The following is a 7635-nucleotide window of genomic DNA, read 5'->3' on the forward strand; positions in this document are numbered from 1 at the left end:
TTAAAGTGTTCAGCCATCTGTGTTGACACACGCATGGCCTGGAGGAGCTCACCCCTGAGATGCTCTGGAACAGCCCCGCCGAGCCACCCGGAGGATCCTGTTCTGGGTGAGCTATTCCCACAGCAGGCTCTTCCATGTTTTCCACCAAATGCCCACGAGTCAGGCAGCAGACATGGCCTGGGGAGACCTGAGGGTCAGGGTCATGCAAAGCACTTTCCAACAGCTGTTGTAAACCACACGGGGTCTAGCATTTGGCATCCTTGCTTCCCCGTTACCAGCAGAGTCCCCACCCCCACGTGGCAGCAGGGAGTCCAACCTGTTATGGGTTCCTCACTGCAAGGATTGCTGGGAAGTCCCGAGGAACCCTTGGGTCATCTCAGCCACTTATGGAGATTCATCACTGCCCTGTGTGTTAGGTCTTACAAAGAGTGTCGCAGGGCTGCTGCCCACAACGTCCCCCTCATTGTGCCCAAAGTACAGCACCCCTACATTTGTGTGTGCTGGAGCCGCCTTACACAGGCGTATGGGTGCAGATGGTTGAATTTCAGGAATTTTTAAACTATTGTGGGAGTGCAATGGACCTTGAAGACGGTGGACCTGTGCAGGTCCACTTATATGTTGTTGTTTTGTTTTGTTTTTATAAATACAGTACAGCACTGTAAAGGTATCTTCTCTTCTTTATGATTTTCTTTTTAAATTTATTTATTTGAGGGAGAGTGAGAGAGAGAGGATGTGTACATGCACAGAGGGAATGGGAAAGGCAGACTCCCCACTGAGCAGGGAGCCCGATGTGGGGCTCCATCCCAGGACCCCAGGATCATGACCTGAGCCGAAGGCAGACGCTTAACCTACTGAGCCACCCAGGGACCCCTTTCTTATGATTTTCTTAATAACATTTTTTCCTCTAGCTTCCTTTATTGTAAAAATAGAGTGTATAATACACGGAACCTCCAAAATAAGTGTTAATTGACTATGTTATTGGTAAGGCTTTTGGCCAACAGTTGCTATTAGTAGTTAAGTTTTGGGGGAGTCAAAAGCTACATATGGACTTTCAACTGGGGGCAGCACCCCAAGCCCCGAGTTGTTCAAGGGTCAACTAACTGTATTTACACTATGGAAATTGGCAAACACTACAAATGAGGGTCCCTTCTTCCTTTTTGGAGAGCCAGTTGTTAACATTTAGCAACTAAACACCGGGTACCCCATTCATTACCTGTGGACCGAACCTTTTCCCTGGAGGCTTGGAGCAGACAGGGGGAATTATAACCCAGGAAAAAAAGCACAAGTGGCTTGCTGACCCCAGGGCCCAAGGGGTCCCCTCCTCACTTCAACCTTCTTAGGCCCCCCTCTATGGCCTTGACTCAGGCCTGGTATTTGAGATAAGGCCACTTACCTCCTCTGGGGAGCGCTCAAGCGGCTGTCCCCTCTTTAGACTCTGGGCCTCCAATTCTCTGAAGCACGTTGGGAGAGGAAATTTTATTCTTACTTTAAAGCACTCATGATTTCAGAGGACACTTTCATTGATATGCAAAGCATTGGTTCGTCTTCTGTCAAACTTATTAGCTCCTCATTGTGTTCTTTCTCGCTCTGGAAGTGGGGGCTAGCTTTGCAAAAGCACGAGGCCCATTAAGAGGGTCACCCCCCCAAACAAGGGGCCAGGCTGCTCTCATCGGGAGATTCCAATTTGTGTCTCTAGATTAAAAAAAAAAAAAAAGAAAATCTACAACCGTAGGAAGCTTTAACAACAGGACTTCCTCGTTGCCTGGGCATCTCTGAGCCTGTGTGCGTGTGTGTGTGTATATGTGCACCTGCATGTAGGTGCGTGTGTGCGCATATGTTCATGTGTGTGTGTTGAACTTTACCTGAGCCCTGTGTTCCTGAGAACCAGCAAAGATTGAAGGGATCCCCTCACCCTTTTGTTCCTGAAACTGGCTTCCTGAAATAATCCTTCCCCACACGCTAAGGTTCAAGGACTGCTGACCAGGCCAGCCTCCAACCCTCCGAATTCTCATTGTTTGCCTAATAAATGATTTGCTGAACTGCTTGTCCCCACTGATCAATCAGAACAAAATACTCCTCAGCTGAGTTAAGCTTCTCTCCTTCCTCCAGGCCTGCGAACGCTGGGCCGCCCTCCGCCTGAGCCTACTACACACAGGCCTCCTGAGAGCAGGCTGGCCTCAGGGCAAGACCTTCTCTGATCTACTCTTCCATCACGCCACCTTTCATCCCACTTCCCTCACCGGGTTCCTTCCCGCCTTGTGTTCTCCTCCCCGTACAAGAAAACTCCTTTTGCTGAGCTCTTGGGACGCCTGTGAATCTCACGGTCAAAGCCTCCTCCCAACCGCAGTGACCCCTGCCCCTGTAGCAACGGGGGTCCCCTGCAGTAATAATCCTTTTGAGCAAAGTCCCTCCTTACGAGTCTGAATTTGTTTTCATCAGACGCCAGTCTCCCCAGGGGTGCCTCGTAGGCTGAGGGGAACCCAACGGAGTCAAAGCTGGGGCAGAGCAAACACAGGTCTCCTAGGAAGAGTCAACCATGGGGAGGGCATGGGGGTGGAGGAAGGTTAAGAAAGCTGGGGTGGGGGGGTGCTACCTGTGGGCACAGAGAGGGATGAGGCGTGCTTCCTGCCTTCTCAGGAACCTCACCGAGGAAATGAGACTCATCCTTGCAGTGTTACAGAGCCTGACTCTGTTGGGAGGAAAAATTTCCCTCTACCGGCTTAGGGCTTAGGTCCGTTGCTTTATTTCACATGCATGCGGGAGTACTCTATGAGGAGTTGCTCTCCAAGCAGCCAGGGGTGAAGGTTTCTAGACCAGCTTTAATGGGGGTGGTGGAGGGGGGCACACTTAGGGCTTCCGTGGGAAAGCATGGAAAGTTCTGCCGTAGCTTGTGTTGCAGATGGAATGTCTGAGGCCTACCTATGCGCACCTTGAAACCCTCGCCCCCAATGTGATGGTATTTGAGATAAGGCCTCTGAGAGGTCAGAGGGTTAGATGGTGTCGTGAGGGCGGGTCCTCACCATGGGCCTGGTGACCTTGTGAAGAGGGGCTCCAGAGAGCCTGCTCTCTCTGTGCCAGAGGGTGGCCGTCGGCAAGCCAGGCAGAGAGCTCTCACCAGAACCCTTCTGGACGGGCATCCTGGTCTTGGGCTTCCAGCCTCCAGGGCTGTGAGAAAATTAATTTCCGTTGCCGAAGCTCCCGGGTCTGTGGTATTTCGTGGTGGCAGCTTGAGCAGAGGGAGACAGGGCGTTTACACAACTGTCTTGGAATGCCACGGTGTGAAAGGTCAGTGGTCTCCCCGTCTGGAGACGCACTCAGGGCACGGTTAGTAGCAGCAGGATGCTCCGGGGATCTCTGCTTTAGTCAGATAAAGGAAGCCCAGAAAAGGCTTCCTGCTGCATTTGCTTTATCTCAGAAGTCCTAGTTTTGAGTCAGCTTGGCATCATTCTGGTGGGTTGTCAATCCCTTTAACTCCTGACTGTCTCCTGTCTTGTGTCAGTATGGACAGCAGGCGGGGAGGGGGGCGGGAAGGGGTCCCGGGGGTGCACTTGCCTTGGGCTTGGCCCCTGGGAAGAGGTAGGCCCCTCACATGGGCAAGGCCTCTCTCAGAAGCCTTTCCCACGCCTGTCTCCGGGGGCCCCAGGCCACTCGTCTGGCACGGCTGGGCCAGAGGCAGTCCAGGAGGCTGAGTGATGGGCCCATATGAGGCTGCATCCCTAGGAGGAGAACCAGCCCCCCACTTCCTCTTCCTTCCCCAGGATTTGGACAAGCAGAGACCAGCAGGCTTCATGTGCCGGGGCGGGGGGCTGTGGGTGCAGAGGCGAGAGGAAGCACCCTAGAGCGGCGGGGAGACTGTGCGTCGGGGACCCCCATGGGGCGGGTGGGCTGGGTGGAGGTCATGAAGAATTTTGAATATCAGGACAAGGAATTTGGGATTGGGGAGTTTAGAAGTCCTCCTTCAAAGGTTCTGTGCATTTATGAATTTTTACAATGGCAGGCATCACATTTACAATAAAAACAAGATTTTTGGACAAAGGAGACAAACAAGGGAATAGCGTGCTCGAAGTGCAGAATTAGAGCGGGGGAGGAGGGGGCGCAGAGAAAACATCTAGACGATTCATAGACCCGAAGCTTTAGTAGCAGGCGGGTAGGAGGGAATCAGACGGCGGCGATGCCTCCGAGGGCGCCGTGGGAGAAATGGGTGTGTGTGTGTGTGTGTGTGTGTGTGTGTGCAAAGTGCTCTTTGAAGAAATCATTGAGATATTACGGTTTGCATATTGGGGGGGTCCTGGGCAGCAGGAGTTTCACGGTCCCGGCCCTCGCCACCTGGGGGTGCCCCCGCCAGCCGGTAGTTGACCCCGTTCGGTAAACCGAGGCAGGTGAACTCCGAGCCCCTCACTGGGCTGCTTTCTCGGCCTCGGGGCCTCGGAGCCGGCCTCAGCCTGGCTCCATGCCCCTTCCTGTGGGGACTCGGTCGGTAAGTCTTTATTTCCTGTGCCTCGTGGCTTCCGAGTGAGAGATCAAACTTTAGAGGGAGCTGAAAAAGCAATTAACTTCACTCAAAGTGGAGGATATTGTTTTGTGCCACCAGACGATTTTTTTCCCCCAGAAAAATGACGCCCTCAAAATCAACATTTGATTTAGTCTTTGTTCGTTTTAAGAATGATGTGAGGATATGAACAGGCAACATGGGACTTTATAAAAAAAAATGATGCAGCTGAAATAATTTTAAGGCTGGATTTCAGCTTTGCATTTGCTTTCTGGAAAGCCTGTACCAATTTACACTGCACCAGCGTGTCTGAGGAGGGCCTGGTTCTTCATAACCTCAGCAGCAGTGAGAATTATAATTTAAAAAAATGTTCATTTGACGGCAAAATATTGCTTTCTTGTGCGTTTCTTTGTTTACAGTGAAGAGGAGCATTATTTCCTCTGGTTGTTAACCTCTCGCATTTCTTTCTTGCTTTTGGTAATAGGCTTCCGTCTCTGTCCATTTGTTCCTCCTCATTGCTTTGCATGAGCTCTTTACATATTATAGTTAATGTCCCTCCATCACCGTCAGGGGTCCTTGTTTTCCGCATCCCCATGACCCGACTCTCTAAATTTATAAGGTTGCAGAGGGAACCAAAGTTTGCCCGAACACAACAATATCCACTCGTGGGCTGTCCTTGCACACCCCTGCCACACCCCGCTGTAGTGTCTGCCCCTCCCCTCTTCATTGGACTTGGGGGCTGGTCTGCTCCTGTTAGCCATATGTCATAAACATGCCTGAGTAGCACGCAAAACAGTTTCGAATTTTGCCAAAGATGCAACATTTCTCGAGGTTGATCAAAGTGATTTTGGAGAATTATCTGAATCCCATGCAGGGCTACTAGCGAGTGAGGGAATAGCAGAATCCAGCCGGTTAACAATTACAGAAGAGAGAAATCTCGCAGGCTGATGAAATGACAGGAACTTCAAAAGAGAGAGATTTGAATTTTAGAGGATTAAGACAGGCCATTGGGAAAATTGATGACGCCTTCAAATATTTTTTGCAAAAATGTCCTCTTTATGATTGTGCTGTGAAAGTCAAGTGTGGAATCAAGGATGTTGTATCAAGCTATCAGACAATCTTGTCAGAAAAATTATGCCCCCCAAATCAACATTTGACTTATCCTTTGTTCACTCAAAGAAATGAAGAGTTGCAGTCCCGCCCACCTTTGTGAAATGTAAGCTATGACAACTGTTCCGCAATTTGTAGTTTCTCTTGAAATGGAAAGTCACAGACATTTCTTTCTTTCCACCTTTGCAATGGAGTCACTTTGTGGCCCTTGGGTCCTAATCCCACTTTTTCTGGAATAACGAGGACCTTTGAGATGCAGGCTTCTCTGTAACAAGAAGGTCTGCTAATCCCTGTCCCCAGTTTGTGGCGCTGTGGGCACCCCGGTACAGTCCCAAAGACCCAGTGCAGGGCTTTTGTCTCAGTCAACCCCTCTGGTGCCCGGTGGTCTCCTTAGGGCACGCAGAGGACATAGGACTGGGGGACATGAAAGCATTTCCTTCCCGGAGGCCAGGAAGGTTCATGGTGTGAAGGATCCCAACCCTGGCCACGCTGGTTCCCATGAACACAGTGGCTGGGCACCTGCTGGCATGGCTCTGAGCCACAAGGAATGGCGGTTCCAGCGCACACACAGGTTTGTGAACCTGGCCCAAAGTGCTGGAAATTGTTCTGTGTCAAACTGCTCTTGGATGCACGAGCGATGTCCTTGCCGTGGTTTGGCTGGACTGTGCATCACGCCGTGTGTCAGGATGGGCTCCTGTGTCCAAACCTTGCACGAAACCTTATTTCCCTCTTTGTCTCCTTGGGGCTCTGTTCTCTCTCGTCTTGACCCTACAAGCTGTTCCTTTTTCCCTCTGCCATCCTGATGGCTATCTAAAATATTTTCCTACCTCTCTGCCAGCAGAGGCTGCCCTAAATTCCTACACATACTCCTTGGATAGGTTTTTAAAGAAATGGGACACAAATTAAATTGCATTTTTAGCAGGCATTATATTCTTTTTTCAATGTGCTTCTAATGCTTTATGCCACAGGGATGTTTCATTGTCCCATAATTCCATCCCTTGGTCTTTTTTCCTTCATGACTTCCCATTGCATTTAAGCCTTGAGAGTCCTTTAAATATTGATTTGTGCTTTGATTTTTAAAAATTTTAATTATTATTATTTTAATTTTTGGATGGTTTTCCATTTAGTTCTCAATATATCTAGAATGTGTTTCTGCAGACAGGGGGAGGCGCCCTGTTTGGTTTCTCATGGCCGTGGTAGAGGTGTGCAGAGACAACCACGCAATCTCAGTGGCATGTCCCGTGGGCCTCCATTCTGGGGTTCATCCATCCTCCGCACGTTGGCTGGGTGGTGCTGGAGGTCCTCTGGGGCTCAGGGGAGCTGGACTCAGGCTATGGCTGGAATTAGGTATGTTCCACGTGTCTCCTGTCCACCTCAGACCAATGAGCTGGTACCACGTGTTCTTTCCCTAGGGGTGGCCCAGACCTGAGAGGGCAAGCTCATTTCAAGCCTTTGCTTACTTTGCATCTGCTTGTATCCTCCCCCTGGCCAAAGCAGGTTCAACAGGTAGGCCTGATGTCAAGGGTGGGGAAGGTCACCCCGCCTTCCTTGAGGCCATGGCACAGAAACGGATGAGTCATTCTACCACAGGGCAGTGAAGCACCCAGCTGGAAATTCAATCTAGCACACTAGTCAATTTTTCCAGCACCATTTTGAATGGGCCACCCTTTAAAATTCATTTTACGGGCCTGGGGAAGCACCGTGAAGGAGTAACCCTGCAACGCTCCTTGAATCCCATTCTCACAGATCTGGTGGGACACAGAGGGGCAGTGGAAGCCTGAGGTGACTCAGCAGCGGCCGCTCTGGGCTCTTCGAGACACTTCTCCATCCAAACAGCAGATCTAGGGCATTGCACTCCTGGGTCCCTCACAGGTCATCCCGGGGCACGGGTCAGCTGGGTGTGAATGCATGAGACGTGTGCACTCGCGCACACACACATGCATGTGGCTGAGATGATGACTCTCTTCAAGGCCAGTAATGATAAGAATAGTAATAAAGACAGCTAACCTTTTTGTGTTCTCCCTAGGTTCTAGGCG

The sequence above is a fragment of the Canis lupus genome, chromosome 9 (genome assembly GCF_011100685.1).
Source record: "Canis lupus familiaris isolate Mischka breed German Shepherd chromosome 9, alternate assembly UU_Cfam_GSD_1.0, whole genome shotgun sequence".
Classification (NCBI taxonomy): Eukaryota; Metazoa; Chordata; class Mammalia; order Carnivora; family Canidae; genus Canis; species Canis lupus.